Source organism: Alligator mississippiensis, chromosome 5 (genome assembly GCF_030867095.1).
Source record: "Alligator mississippiensis isolate rAllMis1 chromosome 5, rAllMis1, whole genome shotgun sequence".
In the NCBI taxonomy this organism is placed as follows: domain Eukaryota; kingdom Metazoa; phylum Chordata; order Crocodylia; family Alligatoridae; genus Alligator; species Alligator mississippiensis.
Window position 1 is genome coordinate 150,382,746 of NC_081828.1, and position 9,465 is coordinate 150,392,210.

The window sequence follows — 9,465 nt, forward strand, 5'->3', positions numbered from 1 at the left end:
AGAAGGAAGCAATGAGAAAGTATTATAGCCTTGTTATTTGTGTTCCAAAAAATAGGTAACAAGGCCCCTACCCCATTATTGAGGGGGAGAGAGGGCCCAGCCCCTGGAACAGACTTAGAATGGCAGATACTTTAAATAAAATAGCTGCCCAACCCAGATGGAGGTGGTGATTCACAGGCCTGGGGCAGAAGTGGAGGGTTAGGTGACTGAGGGATAGACTCACAAACCCAGGATCTGACCCAAAGATGGGGTCTGGCTCTAGGAGCTGCAGGAGATAGAGCTCCAGGGAAGAGCCAGACCGGTCTGCTCACAAAGGAAGGGCTCTGGGCTGCAGGGGAGCCAGAAGAAACCCTGCAACCTGAGCAACAACAGAAAAATACCACGAGCTTTAATAACAGTGCTGCTGCAGGGCAGGATTAACCCCAGGAGACAAACCTTTTGTTTTGGGAGTGTGTACTCATGTTTTGGTTTGTATGAAAACTGGAGGACTGAACATGGCTATAAGGAGAAGACTGAAGGCCACAGGGGTGCCCAATACAGAGTGCTTCTAGGGCATGAACCCCTGTGGGCTGCATAACAACAGAAGCCCAAACACTTCAAGGAAGACTGTTGCTTGTTGGAGGACTGAGTACCTGGCAGAAAAGTCCGGGGACATAAGCCCACACATTGCAAAGGATGAAATCAGGGGGCCAAGGGGCCCAAGGCCCAAGAGGCGGAAGCTGAGGTACCAGGAGTCTAGGGGTCCTGGTACAGTGGACCTCAGGCAGAAAAAACAGCTAGATTAAAGTGGGCCAAGTCCAGGGGAACCTCAGACCAGACAAAGACCTATGACCCTGAAACCTACATCTGCCTCCTAGGAGCAGCTTCCTCTGTGACATCATAACATCAAGGCATAGAAGGTGAGATACCAGTGTGGGCAAACCCCAGGCTAGGGACAGATATTGCACATACACTTTTATAAGTGATCGGAAACTGAGTCAAATCTAATGCAATGGAAGTTCAGTGCACATAAACTGCTTTCAAAATGGCTGGAACTATTTTAAGATAAGCCTGCATGGATGTAGTATTGGACTGATTTAGGTTAAATCAGTTTATTGGGCTTCTGTCCCACATCCCCTCTGGATTCAAATTAACTCTCAGTACCCCAGCATCCCAGGATGCTTTGCACCTCTCCTGCAAGCCCTACTCGCAGTTGGGTGGGCTAAACTTTACCCAAGCTGTTTATTCCAGCCAAGCAGGGAGGCGTGCTCTATCATTCCCCAGCTTTTGTATTGGGCTACTGCTGGCATGTGACAGCAATTCAGGAATTAAGTGGATGTCTGTTTCCTTGGTTATTCGTTCAATCTATGAAGTTTAGAACCCTTTTGGGGTTCAGCATGCCACACCAAAGCCCAGATTTAGGCCCTTGCTTCAATCAGAACACTCGCAGTTTCTGTGAAGGGGAACTTGTGGGGGCCAAAATGGGGTTGTTTTTTTTCTTTCTGAATTTTGGGGCAGCCAAGACTGTTGAGGCCCAAGCACAAAGAAGCCAGCAGCTCTGGAGGCTTTTCCTGTATCTCCTGGCCAGTGCATGATGCTGGCAGGCAAAAGGGGATGTTTGTGGCTGCGTATGGCCTCTTCTTCCAGGGCACAGGCCTACCTGAGAAGGGTTTAATCTTTATTTATTTTTTTCCAAGTATGGGCTGGTGGTGGGCAAATGTATGTTTGTGACTGTGGGGCTGGGGAAGGCAGAAGCACAGTGGAGTGCTTTGTCTTGGCCTAGAGGGGAGTGTGCTTATTACAAGCCTATAGAGTTATAAGTTCAAGCTTGGCTGTGTGCTCAGGGTCTTGCCAAGCCCCCCAGGGCCAAGATTTTTTTTTTTTTTTCACCATGACACATGGAAGCTGCCATGGTCCCCAGAACCAAACCGAGTAGTGGCAAGGCTCCGGGTTGGAAAGTTGGGGCCACAGCGTGGCCCAGATTTAGGCCCTTGCTGCAATCGGAGCACTCGCAGTTAGTGTGAGAAAGGGGAACTTGTGGGGCCCAAAATGGGGGTTTTTTTGTTCTTTTTGAATTATGGGGCAGCCAAGACTGTTGAGACCTGAGCACAGAGAAGCCAGCAGCCTTGGAGGCTTTTGTTGTATCTGTTGGCCAGTGCATGATGCTGGCAGGCAAAATGGTGTGTTTGTGGTTGCCTATGGCCTCTTCTTGCAGGGCACAGGCCCACCTGAGAAGGGTTTAATTTTTTTTTCTACCATGTGTGGGCTGGTGCTGGGCAAATGCATGTTTGTGATTGCGGGGCTGGGGAAGGCAGAGCCACGGGGGAGAGCTTCGTCTTGGCCTAGAGGGGAGTGTGGTGACTGCAAAGCCATAGAGTTGGAAGTCAACACCATCTGGGAAGAGTTTAATTTTTTTTTTTCAAGTGTGGGCTGGAGGTGGGTAAATGTATGTGTGTGCCTGTGGGGCTAGGGAAAGCAGAGCCATGGGAGAGAGCTTGGTTTTGGCCTAGAGGGGAGTGTGGTGACTGCAAGGCCATAGAGTTGCAAGTCAACACCACCTGAGAAGGGTTGAATTTTTTCTACTTCTTCTTCTTCTTCTTCCAGGTGTGGGCTGGTGGTGGGCAAATGTATATTTGTGACTGTGGGGCTGAGGAAGGCAGAGCCACGTGGAAGAGCTCTGTCTTGGCCTAGAGGGGAATGTGCTGGCTGCAAGGCTATAGAGTTGCAAATTCAAGCCTGGCTGTCCGCTCTTACCGCCCTTAACAATTGGCTGGGTTGCAAGAGTTTTCTACCTCACCCAATTCAACTGAAGTTAAATTTAAGTTAGTCACTATCAGTTTACTTATGCTGGACAGGTAATTGACAAATGTAAAAGATAGAAGACTCTAGTTGTCTGGTTTGCTGGAATTCATCAATTACAGTTTGGCCAGAAGCAAAACATTATTTTAGCCGTAAGTGACAAGGTTATATAGGATTTGCTCTTTAAAGGCTAAATACTTGTAGTATCACAATCTCTGTGAATAGAAATAATGAAGTATGTTTATTTTGGGGAGCAAAACAATGTAACTAGAGAGCCAGGGATTTGTTGATTTAGATTTCCGTGAAGTAATACATTGAGAAAAGGGCCACTATCATATGCAGCCGACATTGCACATCAAACTCTAAGGAACCCATTATTGCCATGACATCGTATTTCACCTGTGACTAAATGGTTTTCAGACTGGACAATGGAAATACAGCTTAGCTTTAGAGTGACCTCGTCTGTTGGATTGATTCTCCTTTCAGTTATGTCATTGTAAATAAAAAGCAATAATGCTGAAGTTAATGGAATTACCTAAGTGTAAAACCTGGGTGAGCAAAGGGAAAAATCAGGCCCACTATTCTGAGCTAGAAAGATCAGAAGTACCTTATTTTTATCTATTACTTGGAAATTTTTGTATCTCAATTCAACATGGAATATCTGAAAGATTTGATATCCAGTCAGGATTCCCGGTCCACTCCACAGAAGTTCCAACAGTTATTTTCTGTCACATAACACCTTCTACTTGTAGAATCCAATAGGGAGAAAGGAAAATAGTGTAGGTTGTAAAATATTTCCTAAAAATCAAATAGCTTGTGCTTTTCTTTGGTGAAGTACAAGATTATACTAGTAGACTGAATGACCAAATGCTAATAAAATATGAATCATCTGCATTTTAAATCAGAGTTAAAATCAGAATTCAACCATCCACTATACTGGGAAGTAACTGAAAGGGTAAAAAGGTCAGCGAGTCCAGCTGTTACTAAGTATGTAATTAAAGACAATGTCTCACTGTGTATGGATGGACTTCAATATAGTATGGTGAAATAATGTTCTGAATAAACTGATTCCAAGAAATGTCATGTTTTTTTGGAGGCACTGGTTACAACTCCACAGGTAAAGCTGCATTTTAAAACAGGCTAAAAGAAAATAAAAACAATAAACTATTATATTGCTGGCCTTTATACACCAAAATTTCTTCTGTTTTTAATTCTTTTATGCTTTTTCATTTTTCAATCTCATTTGTATTCATTTATTTTCATAAAATAGTAGTAGGAAGTTTAAAATTTGTCTGTTGTTGAAGTATGCTGACAGTCAAAATATTATTGTTACAGATACTATTTTTTAAGAAAGGTTGAGTATTAACAAGAAATGGGCTGAATTGCCTCTAGAGATCTAACACAACAGGCTGATTTTGAAAATCGTAATAATTAAAGGTGCTATTATATTTCATAAAATTTATGCTCTGGTGGGTAATATCTTGTCCTAGAGACTCTTGCTGATAACTGCCATCTACCATTATGATCACATTTCTCAACAGCAATATGCCACAGGCTATCAGGCTACAGTTGTCAGCAAATAAGGCCACCCCTTCTTCTCAACAGAGATAGTTTGCCCCATGAGAAGAAGGTGACCCTAAGCTATGACACGGTAGAATGAGACTGGGATGAACAGGTATATGTTAGAGTGTAAAGAACTCCTCTGTAAATGTGCTGAGGTCATGAAGGAAACTGGAAAGCATTCTTACGTATGTAGTTCAGGGTCAAGAGGAAAACAAGAGAGAAAAGGGAAAAGGGCATATGGAAGTGAGTGAAGACATTCATGTCAAAGGCTAACTGCAGAGTGGTGGGGCTGCCACCTTTTGCTGAAGCTACACCCAACCCAAAAAGTATATCATTATGTATGTAGCTACAACTAGTACAACCATCATCAGTGCCTGCGAAGAGACACTTGGATTCTCTACCAGGAAACACTAAGACTGGTTTGATGAGAACGATCAGGAGATCCAAGAGTTGGTTGATCACAAACACAAGGCCTTTTGTGCTTGGCAAAACAACACCAACTCCAAGCAAAAGAAACTGAATCTCCAACAAGGCCAAGGTTCAAAAGAGGGCCTGCAACACGAAGAACAAACGGTGGGAAGACAAGGGTAAAGGAGAGTCAACATCTCACTGACATCCATAATATGTGTAGTTTCTTCAGTGCCACCAAAGCCATCTACAGATCAAGCACTTGGGGACCAACCCCCTTGAGACCTAAGGATGGAGGAGACCTGATAAAGGAAGGGGAAGCCATCAATGCCTGAGCCATGAATGAAGGAGAATTTTGAAGACCTTCTCAACTGAGACTGTGCTGTTAACAAGAGATGTTAACAGACTCTGCTGTTCTCAACTCCATCCCACAACACCCAGTCAGAGAAGATCTTAGAATCCTTCCAACAAGGTGAAGAAAGCCATCAAGCAGATGAAGAATGACAAGGCATCTGGAGCGGATGGAATCTCTGCTGAAACCTTCATGCAGCTGGGAGAGGAGCTTGCATCAGAGCTTCATGTCCTTATCTTAAGGATCTGGAATGATGAGGATATCCAAAAATTACTTCAGAGATGCCATGATTGTAACAATTTTCAAGAAAGGAAACACCACGAGTATTGTGGTAGTGATAATCTGACATCAACTTCATTGGTCCAGTCATGTCATACGGATGTCTGACTCCAGACTCCCAAAACAAGTTTTATTCTCCCAGCTCAGCCAAGGCGTATGCTCAAGAGAAGGACAGAGAAAGCACCTCAGGGACATCCTCATGATCAACTTTAAAAAAATGCAACATCAATGTCAACTCGTGAGAGACTATCACCCAGAATCGCCCCAAATGAAGGAAGAGTCTGCTGCAAGGATCTACTTTGAAACCTCACAACAACGACAACAGGATATGGAAGAGCAATAGCAGCAGAAACAGCATCACAGCACGGGCTAAATCAAGAATCCAGCACCACCCACTACACACAGAAACATACGTCTGAGCTGCAGTACAGTCTGTCTGTCAGTGTAGTCGGTCCTGGATAGGCCTCATCAGCCATCTTCAGACACACAGATAAGACAATCATGGAAGACAATCATCCTCAACTGCGAAGGACTGACAAAAAAGACAACAAGTTGTATAAATAATAAGACTTCACTTAAATTCCCCATGCTCGTTTAACCAGCCCTGGTACTGTCTGCTAATGTAATTCTTCAACCTGCTTCTACCCCAAAACTTTTTTGGGCTTTTTAATTAATTCAAACCCTGTATCAGCGGTGACACTGAAGGAAGGTCGCATTCCCAAGCATTTCCGTGGTTTTATTTGGGAAACTATCAAGACTTAATGAGTCTTATTATCAGGATCTGGGTTTTCTGTTTTCCATAGAAAAACAAAAAAAATTTAGATTTCCCTTTTTAAGTGAGAAAAACACAGATTTTTAATTTTAACAGAGAAACGTGTGGATTTTCTGCTTCTGCAAAAAGCTCTTTGCAGGCTGGGAGTGGCAGAGGGTGGTCAGGCAGGGGGCGTCCTGTGCATGTATGCACTTATACATGAACATAACTGCCAGGCACCCTGGAAAGCAGCTCCCCGCAGGTAAATCTGACGGGAGAATTGAGGGCCCCCCCATAAGGAGGGAGGGAGGGAGTTGAGCAGGGCTGGGGCTAGGACTGGGGCCTGCTGCTCAGCCAGAGTGGTGAATGGGGCTTGGGACCCAGGGCCGAAACGCTCAGCCACAGGGCCTGGGCAGGGAGTGGGACAGGGCCGTGGGCGGCTCATCTAGGGGTGCGGGGCTGGCTCCCCACCACTGCACGCACTCCCAGGAGAGGGGCAGGGGAGGCATGTGCCCCCCAGATCTGTGCTTGCAGGGTGGGGGCAGGAGCAGGCTACCTGCTGTGGGCTCAGGCTCCTCACCCTGCTGCCTTCCCCCTGGGGCCTTTGCAACCCAGTGGCTGGGACTGGGGACAGCAGGGCAAAGTGCGGCCAGGCAGGGAAGCTCCTTGCTGCTGGGAGCCCCGTGCCACCCTGGCAAAGCACCCCCTGCTCACCTGGCAGCAGCGAGGGACACAACCCTGCACTGCCATCCCTGCTGCTGCCAGGGCAGGGCCTCTGGTAGTGGCACCGAGCTTCCCCAGCCAGCCCCGCTCTGGCTTGTCATGCCGGGTACCATCCACTGGGCCGCGGGAGGCCCCAGGGGGAGGGCAGCAGGGCAGGGATCCCAAGCTCACAATGGGCAGCCTGCACCCACCCCACCATGGAGTCCACTCTGTCCATGCCTCCCATGGGGAAGAGGGAGCTGGGCTGCACGCTCTTTTCAGTCACAGCAGCTATCATCACCTGTGGGTGGCAGCTGGGGCTCGGGCACTACTGGAGGAGGCAAGGGGCTGCAGACTTGGGTTCCTGGCCCTGTAGCCCTGGCAGCTGGGGTCCCCTCCAGCAGGGTGAGAGGGGGCAAGGGCTGTGGCAGAAAGTGAGGGGCACCATCTGGGCTGGGCAGCTATTATAGTAGGCAACTGGTAGGGGGTGCATGTACCCCCCGATGAGGCTGGTGCCCCCCCTGACGATTGACACTGATACTGTCAGTAGGGCTGGTGCTCCCTCTGACAGGGCTACTGGCTTCTATGGGTGCCCCCCCCAGATTCAGGAGGCACCAGTCATGCATGGTGGCTGTGGCCTGGGAGTCAGGCACCTGGGCCTGCTTCCTGATGGGTAAAGGGAGCAGGGCTGGCTCTGATTTTCTATGATAAAAAACAAAAATCAAATACCAAAATATATAGATACAGTCAGAGATGACCCGAGCAGGTTACGGGGCCCAAGGCAAATCAACCTGTGCAGGCCCCCCACCCCGGACACGAGGAAGCTGCCGGCGGATTCGGCAGCTGGGGGTTGCTGAGCAGCCAGACGTGAAGCCAGCGGCAGCACGGAGTAGCCGCATCACTCTGCCTGGCTCTGCAGGGTCTCCCAAAGTGCGGGGCCCAGAGCAGTCACCCCGATTAGCACCCCCCCAGGGATGGTCCTGGGTACAGTACTTATTATTTATTTTATTATAGAGATTGAGGCACTGGTAGGCTTCCAAATTGCTTTAAAACTGTGAATACATCAATAAGACATTGTGTTCAATTGATAACTCTATAGCGAGAGAGAGAGAGTGGTGTTTCATTACAGTCACAGATTTAGGGTTTTTAAATTGGAATATTTGCATTTTTATCAGAGAATTTGTAATTTCTAAACCAGAGAAAACCAGAATTCCTGGTTATTATTTAGGTATCTGTCCTGCCCTATCCAAAAGGCTCAGAGGAGCTTACAACAAACAGACAACCCACAACCAGGTAATAACAATTCACTCCCCAAACCACAGGCTGACACTTGAAAAACTGCATCCACCCCAGCCCTAGCTACAGCTTTCCTGCCTAATGCCCACAGAAGCCAGCCCTGCAGCAGATCCCAGCCCTGCTTCCCAACTGCTGTTTACATCCAGATATAATACTCCTCTTCCTGCTTCCCCCACCCACTCACACTCCCCTGCCTCATCCCCAGGGGAGTGGGATCACAATGCTACTTCCAAGCCTGCACCCCCCACCCCACACACTCTTTACAGAGAGGTCCTGGCTGTCCCAAAACATGCATAACCCCCCAAACACCCGCCCCAAATCCCAGAACATTACATTTAAAAGAACCTTACCAGAGAATCAACACAAAGCTCTTCCCCTCTGCCCCTGCCCTGGACACCGCCAAAGGGCAGCCCAGCCTGCTCCAGGGATCCCAGCAACTCTTGGCCACTGGACGTCAGGGTTAGGTGTTCAACACGGGTTTTCTCTCATACTGTGGCAGATGCTTTGGGAGAGGGGGATTCAGCAGGGCCACGTAAGCATGCGTGTAACAGGCAAGGGTAAAGCCACGTGCACGTGTGTGTGATTGCCAAGGGTAAAGCCATGTGTGTGTGCATGCACACATGCATGTGTATGTGACAGGCAAAGGCCACATGCATGTGTGTGCACGTGACAAGCAAGAAAGCCAGGTACATGTGTGCATGTGCATGTGTGATAGGCAAGAGGAAAGTCGTGTGTGTGTGTGTGTGTGTGTGTGTGTGTGAGACAAGCAAGAGTAAAGCGGGGGGGGGAGGTGCCAGGGGTCTGTGCACATCTGCACGTGTGATAGGCAAGGGTAAAGCTGTGTGTGCATGCGTGTGATGAGCAAAGGTAAAGCCACACATGTATGCAATAGTGATAGACAAGAGTAAAGCTGTGTGTGCACGGGCATGAAAGGCAAAGGTAAAGCCCTACATGTGTATGTGTTTGTGTGTGTGACAGGAAAAGGTAAAGCCGTGTGTGCACACACATGCATGGGTATGTGACAGGCAAAGGCCACGTGCATATGTGTGTGCACACATGACAAGCAAGAAAGCCAGGTGCATGTGTACATACAGGGCAGGCAAGAGTAAAACTGTGTGTGTGTGTGTGTGAGTCAGTTGTGTGTATGTGCAGGACCCGGCAGCAGGGCGGCCAAAGGCACGCGAAGAGGCTCTACACCGCGCGGGAGCCACGAGGGGCGCGACCAGGCGCGCGGACGAGGCTAAGCCAGCTCAGGCGCCGGCGCCTAGTTTGGGGCACTGCCCCTTGGCGCATGCGCAAGATGCCTGAACTTCCCGCCCGGCCACGCCCACGGAGC

General features: G+C 48.2%; 1 long non-coding RNA gene across 1 annotated transcript in view; it reads right to left on the reverse strand.

The window, feature by feature from the left end:
- Positions 1–9,390, reverse strand: part of LOC106739562 (uncharacterized) — a 136,315-nt gene extending 126,925 nt beyond the window's left edge. Inside the window, exons 1-2 of the long non-coding RNA XR_009462594.1 lie at positions 8,480–9,390; positions 5,794–5,912 (exon numbers count right to left, since the gene is read on the reverse strand). This is a non-coding gene — a long non-coding RNA (uncharacterized LOC106739562). The remainder of the gene's footprint in view (positions 1–5,793; positions 5,913–8,479) is intronic.
- Positions 9,391–9,465: the final 75 nt, after the last annotated feature.